This window comes from Protopterus annectens, chromosome 2.part1 (genome assembly GCF_019279795.1).
Source record: "Protopterus annectens isolate FY-2018-M chromosome 2.part1, PAN1.0, whole genome shotgun sequence".
NCBI lineage: Eukaryota > Metazoa > Chordata > Ceratodontiformes > Protopteridae > Protopterus > Protopterus annectens.
The window spans coordinates 152,133,019-152,152,792 of NC_056729.1; positions in this window are offsets into that span (position 1 = coordinate 152,133,019).

Sequence of the window (19,774 nt, forward strand, 5' to 3'; positions counted from 1 at the left end):
TGACAGTATGTGTGCAACTTGAGTGGTTGTTGCTAAGACATTGGCAGTTATTTACAAAATATTACATACTGTGTTTACTCTGAGTTGTAAAATCCAGTTAATGAACTATAACCTAAACAATATTACCATTATAAGGAAGAAGAGTTTGACATTTACACATTTTAGTAGACCCTATTGTTCCAAAGATATGAACATTTGTTTGAAATGTGAGGACATAATTAGATTCTATAATAAGAGCTTAGGCTACGCCCATTGGAAGTTACAATGCAAAGTACCAGAGCCCCATTGAAGGGAATGAGTTAAGGGGATATTGCAAGTATTTACTTGGAGTGAAGTAGAATGTGTCTTAAAATTTGGTGCAGTGCTACTGAGGTAATGAAAGAAAGGGGCTTTGATTACTTGAAGTTCAGTAGTGAAAAGCAGTATAGTAGATAAAAAAGGGACCAAGGAAGAGAGAATGTTACCGAATGGTGGAAGGGGAACAGGAGGGTAGAAATAATAATAGTTATACTAACAGCAATTGTACTAGTAATAGTAATAATAATAGTGACAGTAATAATAGTAATAGGGATTGAGGTCATGGAGATCTATGAATGGGGAAGTAAATTACAAAGGTATGCTATGGTGGCTTGGATAAATATCAAGAGATACTTTTATTGAATGTTACAATATGGATTGTAGCTGACCAGGAATAAAGGTATAGGTTCATAGGTTTATAGTTATATACTAGGCTAACAACCACCAGAGCCTTTATTAGCCGAACCACACAACCCAGTTGTGTCCCTATGTATCATGGGCTTTTATTAGGGGTGTGTGTTAGTAAGTTTCTAAAGGTTATGGGTATGGATGTTAGTTTGTGCATAGTTACTGTCTGCCTCTGTCTATCAGAGATCTGCAGGGCAGACCTGGGGTGAGTTTTCCCATCCATTAGTCAAGGTTAGGCTTAAATAGGGTTAAGGATAGACTCTGCTTCACTTGGATGGTGAACCTGTTCCAGAACACGGAGATCATCTGAAACACATATCTGTCTTGCCAAAATGTCCTAGTTATGTTGCAAGCAAAATTTAAATCCTAGGATCTAATAGCTCTGATACTGTTTGTTTTGTGGATGTGCAAAAGGTTCATCAGAGCTGGATCCAAGGATGCCTTGTATGACATAGCTAGCTTTTCAGTAGCCTCTAGGAGACTGAGTATAGAGACAGGGCTTTAAGGCAATTTGTATAGGACAATGTGTTTATACCCCAGATTGTCCTGGTAAGGAACTTTTGTGGACATTCCATCTGTAGCACATGGCTGTCAGGTACATGATTAAGGGGACATTATACTCAATGATGGGGCTGATAAAGGCCAAATAAAGTGGCACTATGACTTCCTTGGATCTGGATGTCAAGGCCTTACTTATAAACTTGGTGACATAAAATGATTTTCTTACTACTGTGGTCACATGTTGGTCAAAGGCCAGACTACTGTCTACATATGTCCGTAGATCCATGACTACTGGGTCAACCCTTAGGGGTATATTATCAATGGAGTAATCAGGCTGGGTGGCTGTTTTCCCAAAAGGCACTAAAATGCATTTCTTGGCATTGAGTTTTAATATGTGACTTTGGCACCAGTCGTTTATCTGTGTTAGACCCATTTGTAAGATTTTTGTCTTATGGGGGAAACTATGACAGCTCCCAGTTTACAGTCATCTTTGAACTTGGTCAACCAAATGCTCTTGAAATAAGACTTCACCTCCAAGAATTGGATGCCAAATAGAAGCAGGAGCCCTGAGGTACCCTGCTGGTGACTGGTTTCTTAGTGGAGGTGGTCTCTCTAATCCTGACTTCCTGTACCTATCTGTGATCCAGCTGTCAATCCAGTGAGTTATGTAGTGGTTTATGCCCAGTTTGGTAAGCTTGTCAACTATACCCGTGTGGGCTATTGTATAAAAAGCCTTAGCCAGGTCCAGGTTCATAGGTTCATAGGTAGGTACTAGGCTATCGGCCCTGGGGCCTATACAAGCCCAGCCAAAAAGGTACCCTGGCCTTTGCCACCCAAGAAAATTATTTTCCTGTGCCACTGTCGAGCAGAGCCACAGAGGTGATCCCCATGGTGAATTTCCTATTTCCCATCCAATCATCAAGATTTTTCTTGAAGAGTGCTAATGAGGAGCTTTGTTTGATATAGGTAGGTAGGCAGTATGCAGCATTTTCCCCTCATGCATTGGCTTGTTGACCTTCTCAAAGAAGTCCACATGGTTTAGTAGGCATGACTTTCCCTTAACCAAACCAAACTGGGATATTTACAGTGTCTGATGGTTGCCTATATCTTTGCTGATCATTTCCATGACAATTCATTCTATTGCTTTGCATATTAAACTAGTCAGTCTAATGGGTCTGTAGTTTCCAGGGACAGATGATGGTCTACCCTTGTGAAGTGGGATAACCATTGCAGTCCTCCGTTCTCATGCTACAAACCTTCTCTGAGGATATAGTTGAAAAGTGACTCAAGTGGTCCTGATAGCTCATGTTTCATGCTATTTAGCAGGCATCCCAGGATATTGTCAGGGCCCACTGAGGCTGTGTTTTTGGCTTTAGCAAGCGCTGTTAGGATCTGCTCCTTGCTAATAGGTTTGTGAGGGGGGGTATGCTAGTAGCTCTTTCATGGGAGGAGGCAGGGGAGTTGGGGGTGGGGGGGTTGAACTTTGAGATGAATTTCTCAGCCAGCATATTTGCTATGTCACTCTGCTCAGTGAAGGTGGCACCATTGACCACCATAGGTTCATAGGTTCATACTAGGCTATCTGCCCAAGGGCATTTATAAGCCTAGCCCATAGTTATTTGGCTTTTAGTTTGAATAAAACTATGCCTATTATTTTGCTGTGTCTCTGTCAAGCAGTGACACTGAAGTAATCCATCTCCCATCCATTGGTCAAGATTCCTCTTGAACAAGGCCAGTGCTCTGCCTCACATGATTTTGTTCCACAGCATAGGGAGTCTCTGGGTGATGAATCTGTCCCTCCAGCACGTTCTATTAATAACCGTGTCAAGGTTTAAGTCTCCGCCCTTGTGGTTCTGAGGGATCTAGATTTTTGAGGTGAAGCATATTCATCAAATCAGGGTTTGACATGGCCTTATATGTCAGGCACAGGTCACCTCTGAGCAAGCGGTATGAGACTGAATAGAGCTGGAGTTCTTTCAGTCGGGCAGCATAAGACATATTTTGAGACCCTTTATCCTTTTGGTGAGGAACTTTTGGGGCCTTTCCAGCTGCTGCAGGTGTCGGGTCAGATACATTCGAATGGGGCATTGTACTCAATCATAGGTCTAATGAGTGATGAGTACAGGGGACGATGACCTCCCTTGATCTAGATGTGAATCCCTTCATGATCAGGTGGGCAATGTAGAAGATTTTCCTAACTACTTTAGCAACATGAGTGTCAAGCGAAGGCTACTGTCAACCTGGGTCCCCAGATCCCTGATGACTTCTTCTGTGCTCAGTGGATTGCCACCTATATGGTAGCTAGGGGTAACCTTGTTTTCGAAGGGTATGACTATGCATTTCTTGGCATTTAACTTTAGGCCATGGCTCTGGCACCAGTTATCCGTTTCTGTGAGGCCCTTCTGAAGGATATCTGTGTCAGATGTAGTTTGCAGTCATCTGCAAACTTTGTCAGCCATAACCCTCCTGCGTTTGCTTGTAGTTCAGAAAAGTAGATGCCAAACAAGAGTGGACCCAGGACTGAGCCCTGTGGGACACCACTTGTGACAGGCTTTGAGTCTGACATGGCTCCAGCAACTCTGACCCTGTGGGTTCTGTCACTTAGCCAGTTTGCAACCCATCTTGTGATCGCAAACTGCTGTGTGCTGCCTTTGAGGTTACAGAAATAGCTGTAGAAGGTGTTGTGGTTGTCTTTAGCTTGTGAGGCTACCTTGACCTCATAAGTGGCCATGTTGGACTTAGCAAGTCCTCTTAGTTTCTTGTTTAGAGTAATTAGAGAGCTCTTATCATTATGGGAGTTGCTCTTCCTGATATTAGCCATGACTTTTTTACTTATCTTATATACACTATTAAGGTTAGGATTCCACCAGTGTGGTTTGCTTTTATAGTTTATTTTGGGCTTACTTTTAGTAGGTACATCAGCCTCTATGCAGCCATTTACATGGTTGTGCAGAGACTCTGTGAATGTGTGGGAGGGATGGAATTAGGATAGATGTGCGAACCAGATCTAAGCGCAGCAAGAAAAAACAGAGCAGGGAGACCCCAGCTAGATCTGTAACTAAAAACTATCTATTGATATTAGCTTATTGACCCAAATTTAGTGATTTACAGAGCTAACCTGAGATACTTAACTTATATTACATCTGGTTCCAATGTGAATTAAAAGATTGAGCAATAGCTTATGAATGTGAGATTCAAAAGTATTTTAATGTCATACTACTGATGGTATGTAATGCAATTACCTTATTCAACTGCAGCAGTACAGGCTGAGGTACTACTACTATAGAGAGTGATAGTGTTTGCGCAGACTCTTTCAGACAGGTAGCACAGGAAGCTAAATCAGCATAATGTCACAAAAATTTAAGAATAATTCAGAGAACTACACTGATGATGCAGTGGAACAAATGGGAGAAGCCAGAGAATTTAGACAATATTCATAAGTGACATGCAATTATTTTAGGACAATAACCCCTTAGCACAAAACTTATAGTACAGGGGTTAAGGAAGCAAAAAGTGGAGACAGCTGAGGCCTCCTTAGTTCAGAAAAATGATAAACCCTGAAGGAATTAATGAAGTATTTAGGGTATTTTATGAAAATATGTACAAAATAGAAAATGGGGTGATCAGGATAGTTTTTTATTGGAGAATTGCACAGTAAATCTTGACTTGCCAAATGTGTTTGAGACAGAGGTTCAACAGTTAATTGTAAATATAGAGGAGGAAGAAATAAGAATGGTAATGGGCAGTCAGCATACAGGTAAGTCACAGGGGTTGGGTAGTATACCAACAGAAATCTGCACATTGGTGGGGAAAGACACTAGTAATGCCACAGAAAAATTATTTAATAGTGTTTTCAAAGTGGGAGAGACACCTGCATCCTGGAAGACAGTGGTGTGGTAGTTTTACCTAAAGAGTCCAAGGATCCTGCAGATACTGCCAAACATATACCATTTTCAGTATTAAACCATGACTACAAAGTATTTATGTCTATATTACCAAGAAAGCTTAGCAAGAGTGTTGCAAAAATTGATAGACTTAGATCAGTGTAAATTTGTAAAGGGAGGCAGACATTTGACAATATTAACAGAATTTAATGAATCAGAAGAGGAAAGATAAATATTATTACTACTGTTAAGCCCGGATGTCAAAAAAGCTCTTGATAGGGTAAGTTAAAAATATATCTTTAAGGTAATTGCTGAATTTGTGTTTCATACTGAAATTACTGAAATAATAAGGAATATACATACAGAGTTAAAAAGGAGGGCAAAAATGTGTATGTGGGTTTTTTTCTAATAAGTCCTCTCTGGCTAACTCATCCAAGACCACTATATTTCTATATCTCCTCTCTTTCTAAAACTATAACTATATTTGTTATAGCATCATTTTATAGCTTCAAACTCAGTTAATTCCTTTTAATTCTGTATGAAGTAATTCTTCTATATAGTGTTAGTATGTACAGCAGTGTATTGTGTATGTAGTGGTTCTTTATTATAATCTTGATTTGTACAATGTCTAGCATACTCTGAACTTATACTTGGTTCAACTAATACTCATGTGAGGTTCTCGCACAATTTTGAATATTATTTTTCTAAATGTTTATTTTTTCTAAATTGTTATATGTGTGTTTACATTGATATATTCTATGGACCATTTCTCCGTGGGCCTCCCATGAAAAGGGGCAGCCCTGCTTAGTCAGACTTCCCCAGTAAACAATGTAAAATAAATAAAATAAAAATTCAGTTTGTCTAGAAGAATAAGCTAGAGATATCCTTTCCCCCATCATTATTCACAATTTCTGTAGACCCATTGTCAACAAAAATAAGAGGGGGAAACAGCTAAGAGTATGAGTTGAAGGGGATACATGCAAGATTGGAATTGTTTGTGGACAACATAATAATGTATTTGACAAGTCCAGAATAAAATGTTTCTTTGTGGAATATTTTGAAATGGTTCCAAGTGCTGTGGGTTACAAAACTGATGTAAGTAAAACAAAAGCCATACCTGTAAACTATGTGCTCTCAGTTTAATTAGTGCAGTAACACCTGTACTTCTGGGGGCATTATAAAATGAAAAACGTAGGAGTATAGCTTAAGGAAGACTCATTAATAGCAACAAATAATAAGCCAAAAGGCAAGGGAGTGGGAGTTTTAGATTATGGATCTCTCTCTAAGACCAAGAACACTGCATCAATGGGCCCAGACAATATCCCAGGATGCCTTCTAAATAGCATGAAACATAATCTATCAGGGCCTCTAGAATTATTATTTAACTATAGCCTCCAAACAGGCTTTGTACATCATAAATGGAGAAAGGCAGCAGTCATCTCTGTAAAAATGTGGGTTGTCTACAGACCCTGGAAACTACAAACCCATAAGTCTAACTAGTCTTATATGTAAAGTCATGGAAAGAATTATCATGGAGATTATCAATAGCGATATAGTAAATCTCCAGACACTGGACCCAACCCAGTTTGGATTTATTAAGGGCAGATCATGCCTACTCAACCTGGTGGACTTCTTTGAGAAGGTCACCAAAGCAATGGACAAGGGCAAAATTGTTCATACTGCCTACCTTGACCTGACCAAGGCATTTGACACAATACCCCACTCAGGCATTGTTGGCAAACTCAAGAGGTTAGGTACAAACCCGTATGTCACCCGGTGGATAGCCAACTGTCTCCCAGACAGGACCAGGAAGCTAGAATTGGGGAGTCCACCTCTACAAAGAGGCCAGTCCCTCAGGGATCAGTCCTTGGACTGCTCCTTTTTGGCATTTACTTCTCAGAAGTCGAGGCCAATGTCAGTGGTCTCTGGCTGACAGAATTTGCAGATGATTGCAAATAAGGAGCTGTCATTGAATCTCACACTGACACAAATGTTCTACAGGAGGGGTTGACACAGACAACCAACTGGTGTCAGAGCCATGGACTAAAATTAATGCCAAGAAATACATAATAGTATCCTTTGGGAAGTCATCCATCCCTGGTAACTATAATATTGACAACACACCCCTTAGATTTGACCCAGTAGTCGGGGACTTAGGGACACACATAGATAGTAATCTAGTCTTTGATCATCACATGTCTACAGTGGTGAGGAAATCATTCTATGTTGCGCAACTTATAAACAAAGTTATGGCATCTCAGTCCAAGGAAGTCATTGTTTCACTGTATTCGGCATTCATCAGACCTGTCATTGAATACAATGCCCCCTTTGGCATATACCTAACCAGGCATATCCAACAATTGGAATGTCCACAGAAGTTCCTCACTAAAAAAATACAGGGCATAAGTAATATGTCCTATGCAGACTGCCTCAAGGCCCTATCCCTGTATTCTGTCTTCCATATGCTTTTGAGGGGAAATCTATGCCTGGAATACAGGGTATTGTCAATCCTACTCTGTTGTACCTCCTGCATATCCACAAAACAAACAGCACAAGAATTACCCATTCTAAAAACTTAAACCTTGCCTGTGATATAAATAGGACCTTCTGGAGAAATAGGTATGTATCTCAGAGATAACCCTGCCTATGGAACAGGCTCTCCATCCATGTGAAGCAGAGTTCCTCCCCAACCCAATTCAAATGCAACTTGGACAACTGGATGGGAAACCGAAAATTCATCCCTGGTTTGGCACCTATGTCTCTAATGGACACAGGTAACTTGTAAATGGTTCGTCTCCCAGGCCCACGCTTACATTTATCAAGGGTAGCAGAACTTGTCAGAGATTTGGGATGCATGGCTAGGCTTAAAAAGGCCCTTGTGGTCGTTAGCCTAGTAAACACCTATGAACCTATGAACCTATAGAAAGATACATGCAGTGAACAAATTTTCGGTGCCATTATATATTGGTCAGCCAGATTTCCAACAACCAGATGATAAGTTATGGTAAAAATAAATAAGGAACTGAAGACATTTATTTGGGAAGGAAAGTGGCCCAAGATAAAGGTGGATAAGATAATCCTAGCAATGGAGCAATAGAGCAAGATGGCATGGCTTTTCCTGATATAAAATGCAGTTAAAGTTATTTTATATATATATATATATATATATATATACAGTATATATATATATATATATATATATATATATATATATATATATATATATATATATATATATATATATACAGTGTATATATATATATATATATATATATATATATATACAGTATATACACACACATATATATATATATATATATATATATATATATACACATACATACATACACAGTATATGTATATATATATATATGTGTGTGTGTGTGTGTGTGTGTGTGTGTGTGTGTGTGTGTGTGTGTGTGTGTGTATATGCTACAATAGGGGGATACAAACTAAAATGGATCAATATGAAGATGAAGCAAAGAGAAATTACCAGAGACAGAGAGAGAGATTGTATCATGGGAAGCAGTTGTTGGGGGAGAAGAAAACCAACCAAGTAGAACATTCTATATACAAAGTGTCAGGTGGTATACTACAAGTATGCTAGTGAGGGGATGAGATATGGAGACTTCAGTGTTGGGATTCCCAAGTACGGTTTATTGGTTGGAAAAAAGTCAAAAGTTTGAAATGCTGAAAAGTATATGAAAACAAGAAAAATGAATATATAAGTGTAGTAAGTGCATGACTATAACAATGTTCACGATGACTTTGTTGTTTGATAAATTTTGAATTCAATAAAGTTGTGCTTCAAAAATGCATTACTAGAAACCTTATCTAGGTCTTGTGGTATCTCAGGGAATATTTATTCTACCCATAATTACTTTCCTCTAAATCTTTATCTCTGATCTCCAGCATGACTGTAATGTCAACTCAATAAATAAATAAATACCTTTCTAAAGTTCCTTCAGACTAGTAGGTAGGACCAGAACATACACCCCTAGATATCTATATTCCCTCTATACACTGTCAACATATTAGAGGTACTGGTGGGAACATACATACATACTAACTTATGAGGAATGTAGAAAAACATATGCATGGCTTTTCATTTACATATCTTGGATTTAGTCATACCTCAGTTGTCCCCCAAACTTTCCAAAACTCTATCCTTATTTTACACTGCAAGACTCTAGCCTGTCTTTCTATTGCATAGCACCCAGAAAGACTTGGTTCTAAGATTTGCTGCAATAGCTCTTGCTTCAATTTCCCCAGAAACAAAGTTGGCAGAATCTGAAGCACTGCATTATTCTCTATTTCCATCAAATTACTCTGTATTAGATTATTTTTTGCAGGTATTTGTAAAAGTCTTTAATTTTCTATCTGACATGTCCTGACTAATTCTTGGTAGGATTTCAGTTCCTTGATCTCAAAAAAACTGCTAACCACTTTTGAAGTCCACTGTTTCCCAAAGCAGGACAATTCAACTCTATGAATGTTTTTACTAACATAGAAAAGGATGAACTTTTATTTAAACTAGGATTGTGACTTTAGACTAGATGGAATCTTTTTGCCCTTCTGTGCTATGCTTCAGGTAGCCCTTTTCTGATGAAAAGGGCTTAGCTCTATCTCCTCCATGGCATTTTGTAATCATCTTTAGCCACAGTAACCATATCATCATCCATGATACATACAGGCATCGCATATTGTTAGAAAATATGTATTAATGTGTGTATTAATAATATTCTTAGTGCATTCAGAGCCTAAAAGAGTTAACACATTTATTCTATTTCATACTGCATAAATCTGTACAAACTGCAGTTGCTTTCTGACCTTGTATTGTCAGCTAAATCTTGCTTGTGCCTTGGAAATTTACTGAGAAGCAGATGATTTCTGCTTGCGTTAAGAAAATAATAAATAGAACAATACTGCTTATATGAAACTCAGACAAGAAGTTCCGCTGTGCCATGAGAACATACACAGCTGTAGAAGTAACAGATAATTAGGACAAAGCCTGCTTGAAAATATGAACTGCAATCAGCATTTGCTTGTTTCTGTATTAGAAAAGTACCTTGAAAAGTAACAGTGTACAATAGACGCTTGTAAACGGATTAATAGTCACCAAGGCCAGGTTGTTTTTCTGAAAAGTTTTTCACAAATCTAGTCATGTCAGCAGAAAATCTGAAGTAACACCTGCTGTAATACAATGCTTAAAGTTGTGTTTGATTACGTCAGCTTAGAAGGCCATGTCTTGTAAAATAGTATAAGAATGAACATACTTCCTGTTAGTAGTTAGACAAATCCTTGTATTTGCATGTTTTTGTCTCCTTGCTGCAAGTAAATTAAAGTGCCTTAACTGAACCTTACGTGTATTGGTCTTTGAAGTTTTTTCCTTTGAGACATATCATCAATCTGTGATGCCTGTATGTATTTTGTATTACATTTGGGATAGCTAAGCCTCCTGACTATAAGGGACCCATTTAAAGCACTTTCCTAACCATACCTCTCAACCTCTTAATGCTAAAAAGCTGGACAAAGCCTAACATAATGGGGAAACATAGGCCCAAAAATAGGGACAGAGTTTAAAGATTGCTCCTATAAACACAGAAACTTGCTAGAATAGCAGGATTTGTGTTAACATGCTTTTTCTGAAGGATTTGAAGACTGAAACTTAAATGCATGTCCTTCATTCCTCAGATCATCCCAGTGATTTGCCAGAAAAACACAAATTTTATTAGGAACAGTCCAAAAATATGATGCAAAATCTGGACATTCTGCGAAAATCTGGACAGTTGAGAGGTATGGCTAACCTTGATCTTGCTAACATAACAATTTAAGGATTCTTTTTTCCATTATTTCAGTATTGACTTACTTGGCATGAGCCCAGTTTTGTAATAGATATAAAGCTTTTTGGGGAACAGTGACATTCTAACCCCCAAGATTCTATACCCTACAGGTAAGATCAAACTCACCCAATGAGTAATATATTGTGCTGATTCTAACAGAAGAGATTTAAATATATTATTTTCAACTTTACCTCAGCTTTAAAAATATATAAAATATATAAATGAAGGGGATTCCCTAACATTGTTTGTCATTACTTCGTCCATAAATTTGTGCACCACATACAATATGCCATCTGACTTAGTGGACTTTCTATTTTTTAACTTGTTAATTTGCCATTGTATCTCATCAGAAATAGATTTTATCAGTTGTTCCAAACCTGTTCTGATAGAGATGTAGGTTAGGTCCTTCCAGGGGTCTATCTCACGTTGTTGAAATCTTAAAAGTGCAAACGTCATATGGTCGACACCATATGATTGACCTTTTAAAAGTTAGAACGTTTCAGTGGAGATCGTATAGTGCAGAATAGGGAGATTTCCCTTTTCTGTACTGTAGTGCGATCTCGGAGTTGGTATATTTAAAGAGTGGGGGGTGTGGGGGTGCAGCCTCCCTCGTGGGGGGTGTAGGGTGGATTGCCCCCCTGCTTAAACTGTTCAGGTAGGTTTTTTTCTTTGGTTTATTTTTTTTTATTACATTTTCGAACTTTTGAAAGTTTGATCATATGGTACGCCCTACCAGGTATTCATCCATTGAAGATAAATTCTGTAGGGCTGCCACATAAATCCTCCAAATAGCTTTGGAACATTTTCAAAAGGCCTTTTCTACCTTTTACCAGATTCTTTGTATTGTATTTAATTCCAGCAATTCTGTGAGTGTTTTTACTCATCTTAAGGCAGTATGCTGCTTGTTTTTACTGCCCTTGAGTACAGTGTCTCAACGCCATGATAACCTTTTTTAATAAATCTTGGGTTTCATTTTAGTATCTCTTGAATCTACTCAGTTGTTCCATCTCACACTTTTCAGTTGACCTACCTCTTGACTATCATGTTCCAACTTTCAATCTCTTCACTTCCTGATGTTTATCTTTGAGACTTCAGCCACTGATGTACATGTCCCTTCAGTACATTCCATAAAATGAAAGAGAAAGGACCATACATTAAATTTAAGTCCCTGATTTCCCTACAGAACTTTGAATAAGCTTGTTTTGGTTAAATATTTTAAAATAGCTTCATCCAATCACCACTGACTTGGTGTGTGTGTATAGGGTGGGTGGGTGGGTTGTAAGAATTAAGTCAAAAGAGAGTGCTGACTGGCCTGAAAGCACACAGGCCAGGGTTTGACTTTCCAGTTTTGATTTTTTTCAGCTAGTAACTTTGATCAGAAACTCCTATCAGTTCTCATATAAATCTTATATCTTGGTGCACAGTGGGCATGGAACAGAGATGAAACAGTGTCACTAGACTTCCCACCACCCTCTATGCCTAGCAGAAAGAGAAGATCCCCAACATCCCTTGCTACGGAAAGCATCCTTGGCTTTACTTTTGCTTGGTATCCTCAGGTCCTAATATGAAATTAAAGTCCCCACTTCTAAATATTTCTGCTTCTGCTCACTCAAGTAACAGCAAGAAGAGCAGCCTGACATTGTTAAATACTTACTGGTCAAGGGGGCAAATAGAACAAGTCAATCATTAATTTATACCATTAAACTACCATTTCACTGCTAAACATTTCCCATTGCCATGTGCCCACCTGTCCAGAAATGCAGCCCAAATCCCCTTCTTTATTAGAATAGCTACTCCTTGATATCTGACACATCGGTGGGCATCTCTTGCAAGGAATTGATACTGAAATCTGGTCAGTTTTACGTCCTCAGTTAACATTAAATGCACCCCCAGCAAAAGAATCTCCTCATCATGTTGTTCCTTCATACACTGGAGCATCTTGGTAATTCTGATGTAGCAGCCAACTGACATCTATAGACCGATACATTTTAAATGTAAAGAACAGCAATGCCCACTGAATCTTCATCCACATCCTTCTTGTCACTGCTAACAGACACCATATATCAGCTTCTGCACACACATCTCTCTGAATCATTTCCCCATATGGGGGTGACCCCCCTGCCCAAAAAACACAATCCTAATTGTGTGAATAACATAGTATTAATAAAACACAGCCATCAACTATTTGCAGTAGTGGGAATTAGCCTCAAGGTAGGACACTTTAAACTGCCTTTATTGCATGATGTGGGGGTGAGGCATTCCCTTTTCCACAGGAACAGGCACCCCACCTCAAATGCACAAGATCTACTGAAACAAAGATTCATAATGTACTCCTACCCCCAGCACTAACATCATTATGACATGGGGCCTGTAAATGGTAATTATTCAAGTAGAGTATGATGTACACAAAACATGTTACTGTGCATCTATGCTGTTTAGCAGCATAACTTTACAGTTTGCAGAAATAACATTTAACACTCTTTACTTTTCCTGCCCATTAGTTTAGCTCATTTACATAAATCCCATCATACCTCATGTGATAAAAAATTCCAAAGTCTGATTCTTACCACTGCTCACTGTTAGCTAAAAAAAAATCAACATGAAATAATAGAATGCTGTAACAGTTCAAGCCTCAAGAATCTTCTTTCACTTTTTGTGTTTTTGCCACCAGCTGCATTGATGTCATAGAAACAGCATAAATAACCCTGATTTATATCCACCTGTAATTTCCATGCTCTCACATTCATCTAGAAATTGCAGTTTCTTCAGACTGTGGCAGATAGATTCCAGTTATTTCAATCATATCCATTCTTGGAGTTGCAAAGTGTAAGGTCACTTAATCCTGCCTTAATCCCTTTATTAAAAATAGTTGAGAAAGAAATGGTAGCTGCTTTCTTCATTCTTTTGAATAGCTTGAGTAGTCTTTATCACTAGAAATTCCTGAGCTATTATACTATAATGGAACTCCCACCTGTACCATTCTCAGAATGACTTCTATCTACATCTGTTAGAAGAACTGCACTATCAAAGAGTGTGGTTTGGTATTCTGGAGCAGAAATTTTGGTCAGTGTTCTTTGCACCCTCTCTATTTGTGTTAGACCAAAATAAATTTTAGCAGCATTGGAAACCATTTCTGAACAAAGGAAATCCAATCCTCACCCTCAATATTTTCATGGTGCCTGTAAATTCATATCTTTGGTTTATGTCCATAATTTTTGAGATTGTTTTTCTTCTCATATAAATGTTGAAACTGAATGTTTGTACTCTTACCTACCAACAATTCCACCCTGAGCTTTTTTTTACAAAATCTAGTTATAGCCTCACATTTCAAACAAATGTTCATATACCTAGTGCCATAAGTGTTATTAAAGAAATGTAAATGGCAAACTGTTCAGCACAAAACATCTTTATAGTGGTCATGCTCATTAGATGCTAGGTTTTTAACTGGATTTTAGAAGTCATTATAAACACAGTAAATATAACTGTGTCATATTTTGTAAACAGCTTACAGTATCTCAGTAACCACTCAAGCTGCAAACATATTGTCAGTAGTATTTTGTTTATTGGTTTGTGTTTGTGAGCTTTCATATAAGGCTAAGCAGTTATGCATTTATTACTTGCTAAAGATATTTATTTATATTGTCATAATTTAGTCTAAACAGTATACAAACAACAATGAATATCTCTTAAGCAGCACTAAACAGAGGTCAAATATTAATGCATTTGTATTGTACATCATGCAAACTTTAACATGAAGATTTTCAATTACTTGTAGGCAGCATGGTTTTGAAATATGAATGCAAATATAAATAGGCTATATTAGACACCTTGAGGTGTCAGAAGGATGGGACTACACAAGCACCTGTAGGCGTCACTAGGCTGTAACGAGTTAAGGTGAGTTCTAAGTTTAACTCCAGTTCCTGGATATGCAAGTCCTGGATGTGTGTGACCACTTCTGCCATGGGCAATCGACTTATCTGAATGTTCACCAGCTCTGCCACTGGGTTATTATGTATATTCCCCTGCTAGTCTCATCCCTTCACCCTCACACATGCTAACACATATCCTTGCAGCCACAGTTCTGCATTATTACTTCTTTGCAGAAATTGAGCAATAGGTCCAATCAAATGTAAGACATTTTTTATTTTTGCCACATTGACTCATTTAGTTTTCAATACTACCACTACCAGTTCAGTGTTATTATACTTCAGACTGTATATGAGCTTTGCCATATTTGTTAAACACAAAGAAATGAACTGTATTTTTCTTGCTTTTGAAATGAAATTGCTAAATTAGAAAGCGTATCATGCTTTCTAATGCTGCAGATTTAAATCAGTTATTTGGTTGGAAACTATGGATTGCAATTACACCACTGGCCAAAAGAACATTTTATACTAGTAAAGTAGAAGTAGATTTTGCATTGTTGTTCTTGGAAGTGTGACCATTAATTAGGCATTTCTTGTATATGAACAGTTCTGAAAAGTTATTTCATTTCTTTGTTTATCATGAGGGGTGGCTTGTCTCTGCTTATTCTATAGCAGATATTTCTTAGTAATGTGTCAATGTACTGATGGCTGATTTAGGTGTGTATGTGTGTGTGTGTGTGTGTGTGTGTGTGTGTGTGTGGGGGGGGGGGGGGGGACTCGTATATTATGCATATTAAGGTCCTCATTCTGACATAGCCCAATACCCTACACTAGGTGATAATGGAGTATCTGATAGCCCATAATCAGAACTTTATTTGATGTGCTGGGAAGTGGGTGATGAAGAACTAAAATGGGTTATTTGATGGATAAAGGAGTTGCACTTTTAGAGTACGTGGCTGATGACACTGGGACATATACTACTTGGTTACCAGCCAGTCTTTTGCTCTGTATGTCTGTCATGTTAGCCAGATGGAATAAAGTTGTAAATCTGATTGCATGAGAAACTGGCTGTGTGAAAGATGTGAAGAGTGTCTGCATCTATTTTACATTTGTGCATAGTAAGTGGGATACTCAGATATTCTTTTCAGCATGTATATCACATTGCGTTGACTCCTTATGTTTTCCTATTGAGAGTCACCTATGTCAACATGATTAGTGCCCTAGATCACCCAAATCCTAGGATGTCAACAAGGTGACTGAGGTGTTGCCTGGGGTCATAATGTGATTCTATGGCTGTGCAGGGGCTGGAACCAGTGATGTGTACATAGGGTAATAGCATTGTCATAAGCCTGCACGCCACTGTGTGAATTGAAGTTGCTGATTCCAAAGACTGTGAATGGAATTGCGCTGCCCTGTTTATGTCACTTCAATTCCTATGCATGCACAGGCAGCTAATGGTGAAACTTCTTTAGGTCATGTAACAGAATCAACTTGCAATTGTTAATTTGCAGTGATGGCTGACGGTGGCATAAGATGTCTGCAGAACCTGGACCATTTCAGTAGCCCACGTGAGCAAAACAGTGAATGGTAATAGAATATAGCTGAACTCTACTTACCTGATCAGCTCTTCAGTGTTGCTATGTGTTACTATGGATGTGGATCTCTGTCACAACGTCTGCATAACCTCTATCCCTTACTTCCATATGCTCCTTTTGTATTCTGTCACTGCTTTCTTCTGCAACCCTTGCATATCTTCCACACTGCTGCTGACTCCTTCTGACACTCTCTTCACATCTTTGTTGCTCAATTTAAGTATACATATTGTATTGCAGTCCACTAATGCCCACTTACCTACTTCATCTCCCAGTACACGATACCTCTACACCTTGTCCTTCCTGCCTGCTTCTTGTTGACACCTTATTTTGCCATCATATCTACTATTTACTTCGTCTCTAAGCTTTGCCATTGTATATCCTATCTACCTGCCTGGTCACATCATCTAGCACATACCCTACATGTGGTTTTACCCTGCATGTCAGTCTCTGTTATTTTTTCTGCTGCAGGTTTCCATACATTTGCTCTGCAGGCTTATTGGCATCAAATAGTCCGATCTACATCTGGCCACTGAACAGTTTGTGTTTCAGTGATATGCATGCTATGTTGCCCTGTATACTGTTTTTTTGTGTTGGAGTTGCACTGTCCACTCTGTGAGCCTATATTTAATTTCTGCCTAGATGGTATTGTTTAAATGACCTCTTATTGTAGGCCAAATTGGCCATCTTTAATTCAATCACTGTCCACACTGGCCTGCACCAGTATGTCACACTGGCATGTCTGGGATTGCTTCCCCACTGGTGTGTGATCTCAAAACTGTCCTGTTCACATATGGTATGAATGACACTTCAATTGATGTGCAAGTGCTATTGTGCTGGGCCATCAGTCTCCCCAGCTTTCCACAGTGACGTGTGCATGTCCTATTATTTGCTGTCCCTCTTCACTTTTCACAGTTAGGTGTTTTCTATGCTGCTTAGGATGGCCACACACATGCATTGTGGTGTCCTACCTTTGTTGCTTCCTTTACACTTTATCTATTTTCCATTCACGATTCCACATGCTGCCTAGCATGTGTCTTTTCCTTCTAACACTGCCTGTGATACTTCACTAACTCAGTTTGGATTTGGTTGTATCTTTAGTATTTTTCTGCATTTGTTGTCTGACCACTGCATGCTGACCATTAGCTATATGCTGTGTTTAATTTTGTTTGGCACTGAGCTGTTCCTTTTGGCTCTCTTATGCTCTCTGAAGCTGAGTGTGCTTTGCTGTCTTGCTTGATCTACTGTTTTATGTATGAAAGCCTTTATCCTGTTTGACATTTACATTTCTTCAACATAGATTTGTGACATTAACATAGTGCTATGGCTTAATAAATTCTTCATGAATCTCACCCTTTAGTCACAGGATAGTAGCATATGGCCTGTTTAGCAAGAAAGGGTCACTGGTCATTTTTAGAAGTGCAAGATTACTCAGAGGCAATGTAACAAATATATTGGCTATGGTTCAACTGCAGAAAATTGCTTGTAATTTACATTTGCTCACTATTTTAAATATTATCTTAAAAAGTGGGATGTTCATAAATACTCATAGAGCATAAAGTATTCCTACAATTGTTCAGTTTCTTTCTATATATAAATGCATCAAATCACAGATGCATAGAATTGTGAACTAAATAGCTTTTGCATTTGTAACTAGAACTCCCTAATGAGAGCTTCTGCTTTTAGATGTTCATTTCCCCCTTTCATCTGCAAAAATAGTGACATTTTTTGCTAATTTAATTGTACCAAATGCAACAGGCAGGACAATTATGCACATAGTCATCTGCTTGATTCATTCTCTAACCACAATGATGATTTTCTGAAAGATTTTACTACTTCTCAGCTCTGATATTGTTTATTTAATGAGACACATTCTTCATTTTGACATGCTTTGTCTAAGTTATAGCTTATGAATTACTAACAGCTGTTGCTTGCATGTGAGAATAAAGTAAGTACTAAAATCATGATTTGCAAAACATGTGCTCTTCTTCTTTGAGGGAACGTCTTGCAGCTGGTCATATGATTGGCATTTTGCCAGATACATAATAGCTTTCCACCAAGAGTGGTTGGTGAGGACCACCCATGTTACCATCAATCTGTTCATGATGACTGATTTGTGGTTGCATAGACGTGTCAGGGGTTTTCCAGCATTTTACAACTCACTGTACAGTTCTCACTGTCTGTGACTCCCACACTTTTATAAAACTATAACATTTGTTAGTTTCCACAATGTGACTCCTTCTCCATGTTACCACTTCAGACTTGTCCTGCAGAACATTTATATGCTGATACATAACTTATTTATTTTGTATTTATTATCTGAGAGTTACTCCAGATATTCTTTTTGTACTTCTTGCTTCTAGTTTAGTTTGTTGACCTATTACTGATTACTGCATGACATACAAATGTAGTTTCTGTCTGAGTAAACAGTTGACTTTCTATGACTTACATGTCCAAATGTCTTCCAGTTTTGATCTTACATCAACAGACCACAAAGCACTTTATGTAAAATATACATAAAAACAACACCGGGAAAAAAGGAAAACAGCCCTACAGACAATGGACATAGTTTCTTGTTCACACTATATATTCAAGTCTCTTCAAAAAGACCTTCAAATGATCAGATAATACTTTTTGTATAGTGACTCTGCATGACTGGGTGTGAAGAAGGGGTTGTGTGGGCAGCAGCCTCCTGTTAAATGATTCAGAACTGCCACCAATGCACGTAGTTTGGGTGTCCCAGTAGACTTCATCTCAGAGGCCACCCGACAAGGCTATTCCTACATTATACCAGTATACTTACAGGCATTCCTTTTACTTGACACATTTATGTCTTTTGTTTATAAAGAGCAATTTACACAATTAACCTTCTTTCCATACAGAATGGCTTTTAGTTGCAATGCTGTGACATTGTGGCGTCTGAGCAGATGTATAAAGATTTTTTTATTCGGATTACATTGTTAATTAATTGACAGCCATTATATATTCTGAACAGCAAGTCTAGAGCTTATCTGAAACAATCCTGTGTTGGTTTGTGATTGACTCTGCAGTTTCTTGGTAAGAGAAGATTTATTTTTATTTATATTTTATTTTTTCCCTCTGTTTTTCACTGTTTGTAAGAAGACATGGATAACTTACAGACAGGAAGATTTACTTTGTTGTTTTACCACTAATTTTCACTGTTTGTTTAGCCATCCCAAGGGGCCTAGTTAGCTATAAATTCACTCAGACTGCAGAAAGGAAAATCCAGAGTTTATTTGAAACAGTCCTGTGTTGGATTGTGATTGACTGTGCAGTGGCCTGGTAAAAGAAGAGTTATTTTTATTTATATTTTATTTTTACCTCTGTTTTTCACTGTTTGTAGAAAGAAATAGATAGCTTTT